A 13528-nucleotide genomic window follows, 5' to 3' on the forward strand; every position below is an offset into this window, starting at 1 on the left:
GCAGTACTACAGGAAGGAAAGAATCACACAAATGTATCTCCCATATCAAAGAATCACAGAATCATTAAGGTTGGAAAAGACCTGTAAGGTCATCAAGTCCAACCATCAACCCAACACCACCATGCCCACTAAACCATGTCCCGCAATACCACGTCCACACATTCTTTGAACACCTCCAATGATGGTGACTCCACCACCTCCCTGGGCAGCCTGTTCCAATGCTTCACCACTCTCTCAATAAAGAAATTTTTCCTACTACCCAGCCTGAACCTCCCCTGGTGCCACTTGAAGCCATTTCCTCTTATTCTATAGCTAGTTACATGGGAGAAGAGACCAACACCCACCTCTCTGCAACCCCCTTTCAGGTAATTCTAGAGAGCGATAAGGTCTCCCCTCAGCCTCCTCTTCTGCAGACTGAACAACCCCAGCTCCCTCAGCCGCTCCTCATAAGACTTGTGCTCCAGACCCCTCACCAGCTTTGTTGCCCTTCTCTGGACACACTCCAGCACCTCAATGTCCTTCTTGTAGTGAGGGGCCCAAAACTGAACACAGTATTCGAGGTGCGGCCTCACCAGAGCCAAGTACAGGGGCACGATCACCTCCCTGCTCCTGCTGGCCACACTGTTTCTAATACAGGCCAGGATGCCGTTGGCCTTCTTGGCCACCTGGGCACACTGCTGGCTCATATTCAGCCGGCTGTCAATCAACACCCCCAGGTCCTTTTCTGCAGGGCAGCTTTCCAGTCACTCATCCCCAAGCCTGTAGCGTTGCATGGGGTTGTTGTGACCCAAGTGCAGGACCCGGCACTTGACCTTATTAAACTTCATTCAATTGTCCTCGGCCCATGGATCCAGCCTGTCCAGATCCCTCTGCAGAGCCTTCCTACCCTCGAGCAGATCAACACTCCCGCCCAACTTGGTGTTGTCTGCAAACTGGCTGAGGGAGCACTCAATCCCCTTATCCAGATCATCGATAAAGTTATTAACAAGAATTCTTTCCCCCTTATTTTAAGGCAAGGCTTTTTATTTTAAGGAATGCTCCCTCAATTTTCCAATGCTCTTTTCAAAGGAGTAGCCTTTGGCTAAAATCACGATTCTAGTATATAAAACTCTGTCCTTAGGACAGTCACAATAATCACATGCACAATGTTCTTGATGGTAAATTGACCTTTTATACAGTCATTAGATTTTTGTTTTAGTTTAACTCCAAGTAATACAATAAACCAAAGTGTCGTGGTTTAGTGTCAGCTGGCAACTAAGCACCACACAGCCGCTTGCTCACTGCCCCCGCCCCCGATGGGATGGGGGAGAGAATCGGAAGGGTAAAAGTGAGAAAACTTGTGGGTTGACATAAAGACAGTTTAATAGGTAAAGCAAAAGCCACACAAGCCAAGCAAAATAATGGATTCATTCGCTACGTCCCATGGGCAGGCAGGTGTTCAGCCATCTCCAGGAAAGCAGGGCTCCATCACGTGTAGCGGTTGCTTGGGAAGACAAACACCATTACTCCAAATGTCCCCACCTTCCTTCTTCCTCCCCCAGCTTTATATGCTGAGCATCATGTCATACGGTATGGAATATCCCTTTGGTCAGTTGGGGTCAGCTGTCCCGGCTGTGTCCCCTCCCAACTTCTTGTGCACCCCCAGCCTACTCACTGGTGGGGTGGGGTGAGGAGCAGAAAAGGCCTTGACTCTGTGCAAGCCCTGCTCAGCAGTAACTAAAACATCCCTGTTTTACCAACACTGTTTCCAGCACAAATCAAAAACACAGCCCCATACTAGCTGCTATGAAGAAAGTTAACTCTATCCCAGCCAAAACTAGCACACAAAGTAAAGATTGGTTTAACTGGGGCAGCAGATACAGAGGATGAAGAAGTCACCATGTCATGAAGTCAAATGGTGTGGTGGTGATACATGGAGTAGAAGCTAAATGTACTAGCTTGTACATGCTATCCACACTGACCTGTACTAAATTTGTATCTGTTCTCATTAGAAGATTTGTTACACTTTGTCTAGGATGACTGCTAATAATTTGTTTAACTCTTCAGTCTGATGCTGACTGAAGAGTAAGTAGGGAAATAAGGACACATACCTCTGTGAGGATAAGGCTACATGGGTGTAGACAGTACTTTCAGCACTCTTCCACAGTATGGAAGCTAACAGTTCAAACCACTGTATGTTTTACACACTTTATACCACTGTCTTATAATGTAAAGAGAAGCTACATTTCATTTTTCTCTGAGGAGAAAATATTCACTTAGCAAGGATATTCAAAATTAGGAATAATAAATGCAAGAAAAAAAACCCCAAGCAAATATTTTTTGGAGGACCTGCAAGTACTTATCTCAATACATCAACCTTGCCTCTCGTCAAGGTTAGAATAATGCTTTTAAGTGTAGGCAGAAGATTTTTTGTCTTTCTCTGGTTGCATTTCTTGGCAATTCCATTGAGGAATCTAGTAATCCCTAACACTGGAGACAGGGAACTAGATCAGATGAACTGTTGACTTGATCCAGTATGGCATAGATATCCGTACACTCCCTATGGACTTGTGCCTTTGTAGCAATAACTTCACATCTTTTCTATGGTCCCAGATATGCTTACTTGAAGTTTGTATGATATAATTTTTTTGAAAATTTAGAGAACACAAAGATACAGTTGATATGGAGAAGACTTTGTAAGAAAAGTGGAGTAAACGTGACTAAGCTTCCTAGGCATTTGCTTATTTGTTCGTATTAACAAACAGACAAAAAATTGCTGAGTTGCTTATTTGACTTTTGCCTCTGTAGTGATATCTTTCGATCAAAATAAGGCAAAAAAAACCCCCAACCTCTTTGAAATTGTACTAATTAGTGCTCTTCTCCATTTTTATGTGCACTAATGCAAAAGAAGTAAATTGTATAACAAGGTCAAATGAAAGGATTCTCTCAGTTTTTTTGTCCTCTCAAAACCATTTTTTTGCTACATTTTTACAAAAATTTCCACCAGAATTCCTGACACCATTTTTCCTTCCTGCTGAGCCTGTATTTCATGCCTGGATTGTCTTTTCTTATATGATACTACCATACCTTCGTTATCAGATATCTGTAACACTGTTGTTAAGGTGATCTTCTACTGTTCTAATCACCATGCAACTACACTGCGCTTCCTTATCAAGTTCAAGTTGCTTTGATCTTTGTACTGGGACTGTTATTTGGTGTGTCATACATGTGACTTAGAACTCCTGCAAATCATCCTGAGAAGATGGGATATCAGGAGTGGGATTCAACTCTTCAGTCATTACGTCTCTCTGTATCTGATGCAGAAATAACAATATTCACACTGAAAGTATCTAGTATGCAAAGAAATTATCTTTGCAGTTAAATTTTCCTCCCAAATTTTAGCAGCTCTTACAGCCATTGGAAAGTGACTTGAGTTTTGGGTGTTTTTCCCTGTTTGTTTGTTTGTGTATTGTTTTTTTTTTTAAATTAAGTAATGCCCTTAGCCTCTAAATCCTCATAGTCTAAGTAAAAACTATTTCCTCCCCCCCTCCCTGTCTGTGGAAGAATTGCTAGTCACCGAGACAATTTACACAAGGGCTTTTTTAAATGCCTTTGTTTTCCTTGGAAAAGCAGATTCTTTTTAGGCTCAGTAATCCAGACCCTTGTTATTCAAGACATTCTCTCTCATTCTTCCCCCCGCTTTTTTTATCCCCTTGCTTCTCTCTTGAACTAAACCTGTGGACAAAGATCTCACAGGTTTCTTTGTCACCTCCTGAGTCTAATTATGGGAGTGAAGGTATTTCTTTTCATCTGCCAGTGTAGACAGCTATTTTCCAAAATTTCCTCCAGAGGCCAATGATAACCCTTTCCTTTACTGAAGTGAAAATCAAAGACTGTTATGCAACTAGCTAGCTTGGTCTTTTATTATGTGAAGTATCCACTTATCACTATTTATTCAAAATTTTTGTATTGCACAATGATGTGACATGTAATGTGATAATGCAGAGAGGTTAATCTTTTTACCTAAAGAACCTTGTAAAATGCTTAACCTGATGCCTTTGTTGGAAATTGTAAATGTTATCAAATAAAATGACATGGAAAAATACTGTAACTGATTTTCATTTAAAAACACATCACTGATTTCTCTGCTATACATCTTAAACTCTCTATGTGGCTTTAATTATGCTTGGTGATGAAGTAGTCTGTATTCCACAGATGCTGTAATCTATATTTCTACAGTTATGCTAGCTCACTCAGGGAAGATGACCCATTTAAGAAAAAGAAAACAAATGAAAAAAAATATTTTGAGCATATCTTTCCAGTGAAACATTTTGTAGCACTTTTACTTCATGATTAATGTCAAGTTCAGAAGTGGTTATATTAACATACCCTAAATGAAACTCAGAAAATATCTCTAGATTATATGCATAAATGGCTTCTGGCACAGCTCTTCAGGTAAAGCAATTTAGATATCACATAGTTCACTTATTCAAACTGAATGGAGAATTTGAAAATATTTTCCTGAAGATTTTTTGGTTTCCACACCACTGTATGTTTTGTCAATCCTTTTGGTGGTCTGCCCTATGTAGGTTTATTTATTTGCTGTGTAAAAGCTGACGAAAAAGGTTTTTATTGTACATCTGTCCAGTAGCTTGGACTTAACATCTCACAGATGGTCATTTATGCCTCTATGTGACCCCATGAGAAAACCTGTTATAAAGGTTCTGATTTCAGCTTTAGGGACAAACCTAGCAAAGGGCTCATCCAAAAACATGCTTCTATTTATTACATAAATGTGTGTCTGTATATGTGATCGTATATGCACACATACAACTCTTCATATTTGTCTTCCATCCGGTAATTAAAGAAGAGGGTGCAGAGCCCCACTGTATTGACAAAGGGCTGCTGAAATGTTATTGCATGACCCCTGCATGATTGGTGCCAGGCGTAACTTGGTAAAGACAGATCACAGACCATGCCTGTCACTGCACGGCAAAGAGAGCTGGAAAGTTACTCAATCTACAATTCTCGACACCAGTTTGTAGATCAGTGACCTAAAAGATTGCAGTACTGAGAGAACTGTTATGCTCTGTTGTGCACTAAACCTAGCTGAAAAATTCATGACATCTTCAATTACATAAATAAGTGTGTTCTTTCATTAAGTGACTTTTAACAAGATGAAACCATTCTTAAGTTTTTCAAAGTGGAAAAATCAATTCCTCTAGATTAAGGCAATAATTTGAAAAGTTATAATATTTTAGCATTATATGAGCTGAAGAATTTTCTTGCAATGGGGCATTTTTTCTTCTTGTTGTCTTGAAAAGAGGCTTCTTTTTAGTTTAAGTGTTTTAACCTATTCCATTATCAAATGACATTTTAATAAACAACATTTTCTGAGTTGGAGTGCTTTTCAGTTAATAATCTGAAAGGGCTTTGCAATTTTAATTTGGCTTCTAAGTTGTACCTGTGATCTCAAGAAACATTTGGCAGTGTTACGGTTATGGTTGGACTCGATGATCTTAGGGGTATTTTCCAACCTGAACGATTCTATGATTCTAATAAATCTACTTCAAAATTAACAAATCAAATGTTTCCCTAGTTGGAAAATGGTTTTATTTTCCCATGATTTTTTTTTTAACTGAAAGATCAAAATCCTCAAACCTTTTGTTGAGGTGATCATGAAACATAAAAAACAATGAAGCAAAAAAAAAAAAAAAAAAGGAGTAATGGCTTGCTGCTTTGAGGATTTGAAATACAGATATTACAGATCTCCATTTTTTCCTACTGAAGTGACAGAGGTCAAGTAGCAGTCTTACCGAGTTTGATTTTGAAAGAGATTTCACAGCACTAGAATGCTCCTAAAATAAATGTGCTATAGAGCATGAAAAGTTCATGATTGGCAGTAGCTGGGTTCCCCAAATAGACTAATTTTTCCATGACATGGTACCTCTTGCTGAACAAAGACTGCAGATAGATTAAGTGACTTATGTACACACGGAGGTTGAATACTGTTTGATCAGTTAACAGAAGTTAACTTTTTCTGCTTCTGATTCCTTTTATGTGATCCATTATAATAAAAAGGTTTTCTGATGTATCTGAAGTCAAGTTCAATCACTGTGGTATTGCAGTGTCTGTGAAAGGGTGGTCTTTTCCGTTTGCAGGGACACACAGCAAGTACATGCACAGATAAGTGAAAGAGACTATCCTTTCTAAATACATGTTGTATGGGAAAATAAAAGAAAATGGCATGGGAGACAGGCCTAAGCATTCAAAGCAAAAATCCTCTGTACTGCAATGAGCTGGGATTTCACAAGATACCAGTGTAAGAGAATTTGCTGTAATAAAATAAGTACCTGATTACCACATTGCAGTCATATATTTTCTTTCATGAAGCAACTCGCTGAGATGCTGCAAAGAACTATACGCGCTCCTAGGAAAACCTACGAGCCTCTTTATTTCTTGCTGTGTGTTGTTGCAATGACTGAGCATCAGATGGTGTGCTCTTACAGTATTGGACAGATGCAGTAGCTCAAGTCCTGAACTATTATAGCCATGTCAGCACAGCCCTGCAAAACCTGAGCTCAGTAGCCCTGGCCTAGTTCTTCAGAGACACTCATATCGATCCAGCTCATTTTGCATTTGCACCAAAGCTGCTGCCATGCAGACTGCCTTGCATATCATTACCATGCTTCCAAACATTTCTGGTTTCATTTGTAGAGAGATGGTGGTATATAGTGGTGCGTAAGATTGAAATTGTTAGTCACATATTGAAAATATTTTACTTAAAATTATTCTTATATAGGTTTGGGGCAAGCTTCTGCACAGACACCAGCTGAGTATCTCTGCACACGCAGAGTCAGTGTTTTCCACTCTTTCGTGGCTGAGGTGCAACTATTGCAGCAGTCTCAGTGAAAAAAAGTTGGAGAGATGCTGAGATGCCCAGCATGCAATTTCATTCTGTACTCTTCTGGGAGGAAAGCTGTACTTTTCCCAGTCCCTTCCACACATAGAGCAATGAAGGATGATATTGACAAACAGGAACTGTGCTTGAGATTGAAAGCACTATCCAGAAGGCAGAAATAGCTTCACACAGGCAGAAAAATAGTAAGTCGCCTAGCACTAAAGGAAACATTGATCATAAGCGGCTTCTATTGATCCCCTTCTGATGCCAAGAAGTCCACAAGCTCACAGAGCTGAAATAAATATGTACTTTACTGCAAGTGATTCCTTCTTCACGTGGCTTAAATGGTGATTTGCATTCAGGCAAGCTTTGAATGCTTCTAATAGCCACCCCTCTGCACAGCACCTGTGCATTGCAGATCTTTCTGCCCTCTGCCTGGGTGACTTCAGCCTTTTCTTGGCTTCATTCATATTCAGATCCTAGCAGATTTGAACTGCAGAGGAAGGTGGGGGATAACCCACTGAGTTCACAGATACAAATTAGCTTGAATAGTCAGAACTTACATGATGTCTTATGTCTTTCTGGGTCTTCAGCTACTTGGACATTGTGAAAGGTGGTATAACTAGATGAATACTGGAGAATTCCATAACACCAAGGGACATAAGGATGGCAGAACTCCTCAATCTGATCTTTGATAGAGAAGGACAGCTGATACACAGCTTACAGTTTGTGAAAGGGGAGAGACTGAAGATCTGGTTAAGAGAAAAGTAATTTCTGTTTTGGTGTGGAATCTGGCAGCAGATGTCAGACCCACCTTTGCCTTGCTGAAGACATGGCCCTTCAACCACCTACATGAGGTGCATTTAGTGTCCAAATCTTGGTGACTCTTACCTGAGGTCACTGTGATAAAGACGCAAAGAAGAAGTGCAGAATCAGAACAGGATCCCACTGTGAATTAGGGTCCAGTATGTGAAGAAAGACCTCGCTCTATCCTCCCAGGAATAATTAGGTAGCGGCAGTGTGTCTGTGTCTCTGATACTCCCTTATGAGTTATTCCACTGGGCACTAAGAATAGTTTAACACTGCTATTTCAAAATAGAGTCATAGTTACTTATCTGTCACTACAGGAATGACCCTGAGCAAGAAGAAGCATTTTCATTACATGTCCACCCCCAAGAAGTTTTCCAGTCTCCCTCAATTGTTAAAAATAAACCAGAACTCTGTTTGGTCTCAAAAGACCTTTCCAGAAACAGGAAAGTGTGGTCTGGGCACAGTTTTCCCTTTGGTGAGGGAAAACTGAGGAGTGGCACTGTGTGATGAAAAGTACTAGGATGAGATTTTATTTCTGTTGTTAACCTGAATAACTAAAACAAACAATCTCTCAAGAAGTAGCTGTGCTTATCCAAAAAACAGAACACCACACATACATATGAACAAAAGGTAGTTAGGCTTTGCTCTTTTTTTGTGAGAAAATAAGAAATGCCTTTGGAGATGGTAGAGCGATACAGATTTACCCCTGCTGACAATGTGCCCTCATGTGAATAGACTGTATTTAGCACACCACGGGTATGTGTAAATTGAAGGACCTAGGAGTACTTTCTTGTTCTCTCTCTTCCTGCTGTTTCTGGCTTCCACGTCAGGATCAGACTTGTATGTGTACACGTACTCTTTTCTTCAGGAGAAAGGCAGGCAGGGAGCATGAGTCAGGCTAAAAGTTACATTTTTTTTCATATTCAGAAGGACATCCAGTCTAGATTAATGAGAGTCCAGGATGCTGGATAACAGGGTGGAACATATCTTGTTATAACTGGTATGATCTCCACCTGCACTTTATTTGGAGCTTAGAAATTACCCGAAAATTAATTTTTGTACAAATAAATCTACAATATGATACGACAGTGAAGTATGTCCCCCACCATCCCCCCCAAAAAAACCCCCAAACTCCAACCATGTTTTTTGCAGATTGGTTGATTAAGCGAATATGAAAAGTTAACCTGGTTGAGTTCCTGAGACAGATGTCAAAATAGATAGGTACATATCTTCAAGTTAAAACTCTGTATTCTTGAGTAAAGATGTCCTTGCCAGAATATGGCTCAGTGGATACACAACATCATCATCCTAGAAAGTCAGTAAGGCATTCGTGCTAGAAACGCTCTCACAGCAGGGGAAACAGCAAGGGTATGTAATTTTGGAACAACTGGCACAGCATGGCCTTCAGCCATAAAGAGAGCACAGGCTTTGCTGCTCTAAGTCACTCCTCCCAGTATGTCACAACAGACGTTTTGTTACTCAGCAGCTTAAAAAAATGGTGAGAGGACAATTGTTGTAAGAATTGCCTTCTCTAGCTTTGAAAGCAAACCAGTTTTAGAAAAGGGACCCTGAAACCTTGCAACAAGGCAAAACAGCTGCCATGTCGAAGAACTAACAACAAATCAAGTCAAATGTGTTCTACATGCTTACTGGTATTAATGTGACTGCTGAGGAAACACATGTGCAACAGCCATGGAACTAGATTTTGCTAATTCATTCAGCAGAAATGCTTTATTCTTTGTCAGGGTGGGGGATTTGGGGCTGGTAGCACGACAAAGAGGCTGATGGAAGACAGATGTGTTGACAGAAGGGCTCTGTGTCAGCCATTTTGAAATGCTATTTCTGCATTTTGGAGGACAGAATCCTCAAACAGCTTCAGTGTTTATGGATAATTTACAGAGAAATGAAGCTTAGATCATCAAGCCAGAGAATAGAACTAATACTGAGAGTCTTCAAAGAAGTCAGATAGTATAATTAGGAAAATAAAAGCTTCAGATCCCTTCAAACATGAAGCAGGCACTAGCATTCAGTCATAGAAACTCACTTCTCAACTGAGTGCACCAAATAGGTTTAAATAGACCACTCTTTGTGAGTAAACAGTTGACAAAGACGTATGGGTAAATTAAAAATGTTCATTATTAGTGAAGGCAGAATTAGAAATACATCATTAAACTGATCATAATTAATACAATACAATATTTGGGCACAGAAGAGCTGCTGTTTTTTACTTTGCTATTTATTCCAAATAATGCAGACATATCTCACTGCAATGAGTACAGAAGATGTTTTGACTTTGTAGACATTAGTTTTTGCCTTCTAATCAGTGCAACTAATGACAGATTTTTGGTATGACTCTACACATGAAAAAACCCCAATTTTGAAAAAATTGCTTATGCTGTTTTAGTCTGTTCCAGTTAGTTTATTCAGAAGCATTTTGGGGGCCATCAGAAATAACAAGCTCCTTTTTTGAAACTTTATAAGCTTCTACCATAACAGAGAACGAATTGGATTCTCTTACTTTTTGTGATCTTCATTAACTATGTTCAATAAATTTTAGTTGCAAACAGAGTAAGTAGAATCTCTGCAAAGCTTTTCCTGTAAGCATCTGAACAAAAGCCAATAAAGAGATGGGCTGATTGGCAGAACCTTCTGAAGCTGTTTTTACAGTCTGTGTGCTGCTGAAGCAGTGTGGAGGGGACTGAGTTCAGAGCAAACAATTGTAATGGTATAGCTTTATGCCTGGAATTCTGTTTAAAGTAAAAAGAATTATTAGAGCATCTAATCTGAACACATGAATGTGAAAAGCCCTAGAATTTCATCGAGTTATTTCTTAAGTCCAGAATTTATTAAAGGGAATAGGTTCGAGCCTCCTTAAAGGCTCACTGACATGAATAGGTATATGTATAATGAATCCAGAGAAGCTCTGTGTATTGAATTATTTGGGAGAAGTTTTGGAACTGTTTCTCCACAAATGCACTGCACCCCACTGAGAGCTGCTCCCCATTCACAGGGGAGCCGTCGCTGATGCATGCTGAGGACTTGGGAGTTCTATTTTGGCGTCCGTCTCTCTGCAATTCACAAGATATTCTGGTTGCTGAAGGCCACTTTAAGCTTTTACCAACATTATGGAAACCAATTCACATAGTTTTACCTTATTACTTAAATATAGATGGTGTCTTTTCTACTTGACCAATGAAAATTTTAAAACTAGGAGTAAAATAATTAACCAATAGTAGATGGCAAGATGAAGAAGTGCTCAAAGATAACTGTTTTGTGGCTGGTTTCAATGCATCTTTTTTCATTTTCACATTTGTTGCCTAGAAACCATAATGTCAAGTACATTATGATTGCTTACATAAATAAATCTGCTAGGACTAATTCTTGAGCATCTTCTTCATGCTTGTCATGCTAGAAGCATCCTGAAAATCATGAAATAGTTCACATAATGTGATGTGACATCTACATGACACAGAACAGCTGTAACGCCTGTTCCAAAACAGATTGCTGAGGTTTGTTTCCCTGTACTGGGTCTGGCTGGGATGGAGTTAACTTTTTACATAGCAGTCTGTAAGGTGCTGTGTTCTGGATTTGGGTATCAAAGAGTGCTGATAACAGACCAATATTTTGGTTAGTGCTGAGCAGTGCTTGCACAGCATCAAGGCTTTCTCTTCTTCCCACTCTGCCCCCACCCCAGCAAATAAGGTCGGGGGGTGTGGGGGGGGGGCAAGAGACTGGGAGGTGACACAGCTGGGACAGCCAACCCAAATTGGCCAAAGGGATATTTTATACCATATGACATCATGATCAGCAATAAAAACTGGGGTAGAGGAAGAAGAGCGTGGGAGGGTTGGGTTCGAAAGTGGTGGCTGTTCAAACACTGGCTGAGCTTCAGTCTGCCTGTGGGAGGTGGTGAGTTTTTTTGCTTTTGCTCTTCCTGTTTTCTCCCCCCATCCTGCTGCGGATGGGAGTGAAAGAGCGGCTGTCTGGGTAGCTGCTGGCTGGGGTAAACACACCACATACGCATAACATGAAAAAAAATTTGCTGGTGGGGTGGGAGGGGGGTGTGTGTGTACCAGAGAAAGGAAGGAGGAATGGAATCCTATCTTTCTGATGTAAAACAAGCAAGCAAGATTTCTAGTTCTGGAGGCAGTGAAAGGTAGAAAAGGTGGTGATAAAGCACATTCTGTCTTTTGTCTGCAAGAAAAATATATGTTCAGTGCATTGCTGATTGCTCTGATCCCTACGCCTCTTGAAGGTCTCTTTTCTATTATAGGGGCTTTTTTCCTAGCATATTATTAGAATTGCCTTGGAATTTGGCAAGGCTAAACAACTGTAGCCCTAAAATAGCCAAAGTATGAATGTTCACCTTACTGTATCTTTCTCCTAGTTAATTCATTTTATTAATGGATGCTGTATTTTCTTTCCTTTTTTTTTTTTTTTTTACTGCTGAGGGGATGCACATTCCCATATACATCTTGATAAAAACCATATAGCCTTAATTTGAAATCCTTAGTATAAGTTATTACATGAAATGCTGCGCATTTGAGCACAATGGTCACAATGCTTTCATTGTCAAAGAGAAATAATTCACGAAGCATTTAAAAGACTCAAAAGCAGAGAAGTAACCCAGATTTAAGTTCCTGGGAGTCAGGTTATTCCATGATTACTCCCCTTGAGCTGTTTCCTAACTCTAGTACTGAAATGCTATTCAGTATGGAAAAGGTATTAGAGCATCTGGCCATACAATTATTTTTTGTAAAATTTCAATCATAGCACTTGTTCTATTTCAAAACACAGCAAACTCGGAACACTGGATTTTAAATAATAATTTATTTTATTTCCTGCTTGATCTAAATTGGAATTATATTATGCCCTAGGCTAGTATAAAATTGAAATATAGCATCCATCCTTCCTTCTCCTCCCTCCTCAACCCTCTTATTGCACAGCTTGTTAAAGAATATACTGGCAAACAGCAAATTTTACTTTTCCCAGGTCCCCCTAGGCAAATTCATGTCTATGCAGTCCTTGAAGAGGCACAGTATTTGGTGGTACATGGTGTTACACCGTCCTGCTTTAGGGGGGAAATGGCTGCTTTCAGGATGCCTGGAGGATCTCAGCAAGAGATGCTGCCTCTTGCCGAGGCAAGATACGGACAGTCGGCTGTCCCTGCTGGGTTTCTCCAAACACGGCAGAGCAGGCTGCCTCTTGCAAATGCAGAAGACCCCTGACAGACACAAGATCAGCAGACACCAGGAGGCCCTGCCTTTCCCAGCAGAAATATCACAGTCTTGACACTGTACCTCTTTCCTATTATCAGATGTGAAATCGGGCTTTGCCCATACCCCTTTTCCCCCACTGATGTGCTGTAGCTGCTGTAGCTACACATGCACTTTTTTCCCCCTTTCCCTCATCCCAGCACACACCTTTCACTGTGCAATGAATAAATAACGTTTTAAAGATTAATAGCAGACTAATTAATTGTAAATGTTAGAGCTTGATTCTGAAAATGAATCACTTCCAGCTTAGTTGCTAAATCTTCCTTCACAAACAAAAATGGTACATGATGAGATTATTACGTTTATATTCATCTGGTTCTAGTTATCATATTTTCTGGCACACAGAAAAGTGAAGTTTTGGCTTGTCATAACCATCAATGAGAAATGCTTTTATTTTAATTAATCCCATTGCATCTTGTCTACATCTACACATTTATTCTCTGGGATATGTGATCATTATATACATCTGAACTGAAATTCAGTGATGGTTCTCCAAAGCAGATTTTTAAATTTGACTGAATGTTGTATTTTCCTCAGGAAAAGAAATATCAAAATATACACC

The sequence above is a fragment of the Gavia stellata genome, chromosome 1 (assembly GCF_030936135.1).
Source record: "Gavia stellata isolate bGavSte3 chromosome 1, bGavSte3.hap2, whole genome shotgun sequence".
Classification (NCBI taxonomy): domain Eukaryota; kingdom Metazoa; phylum Chordata; class Aves; order Gaviiformes; family Gaviidae; genus Gavia; species Gavia stellata.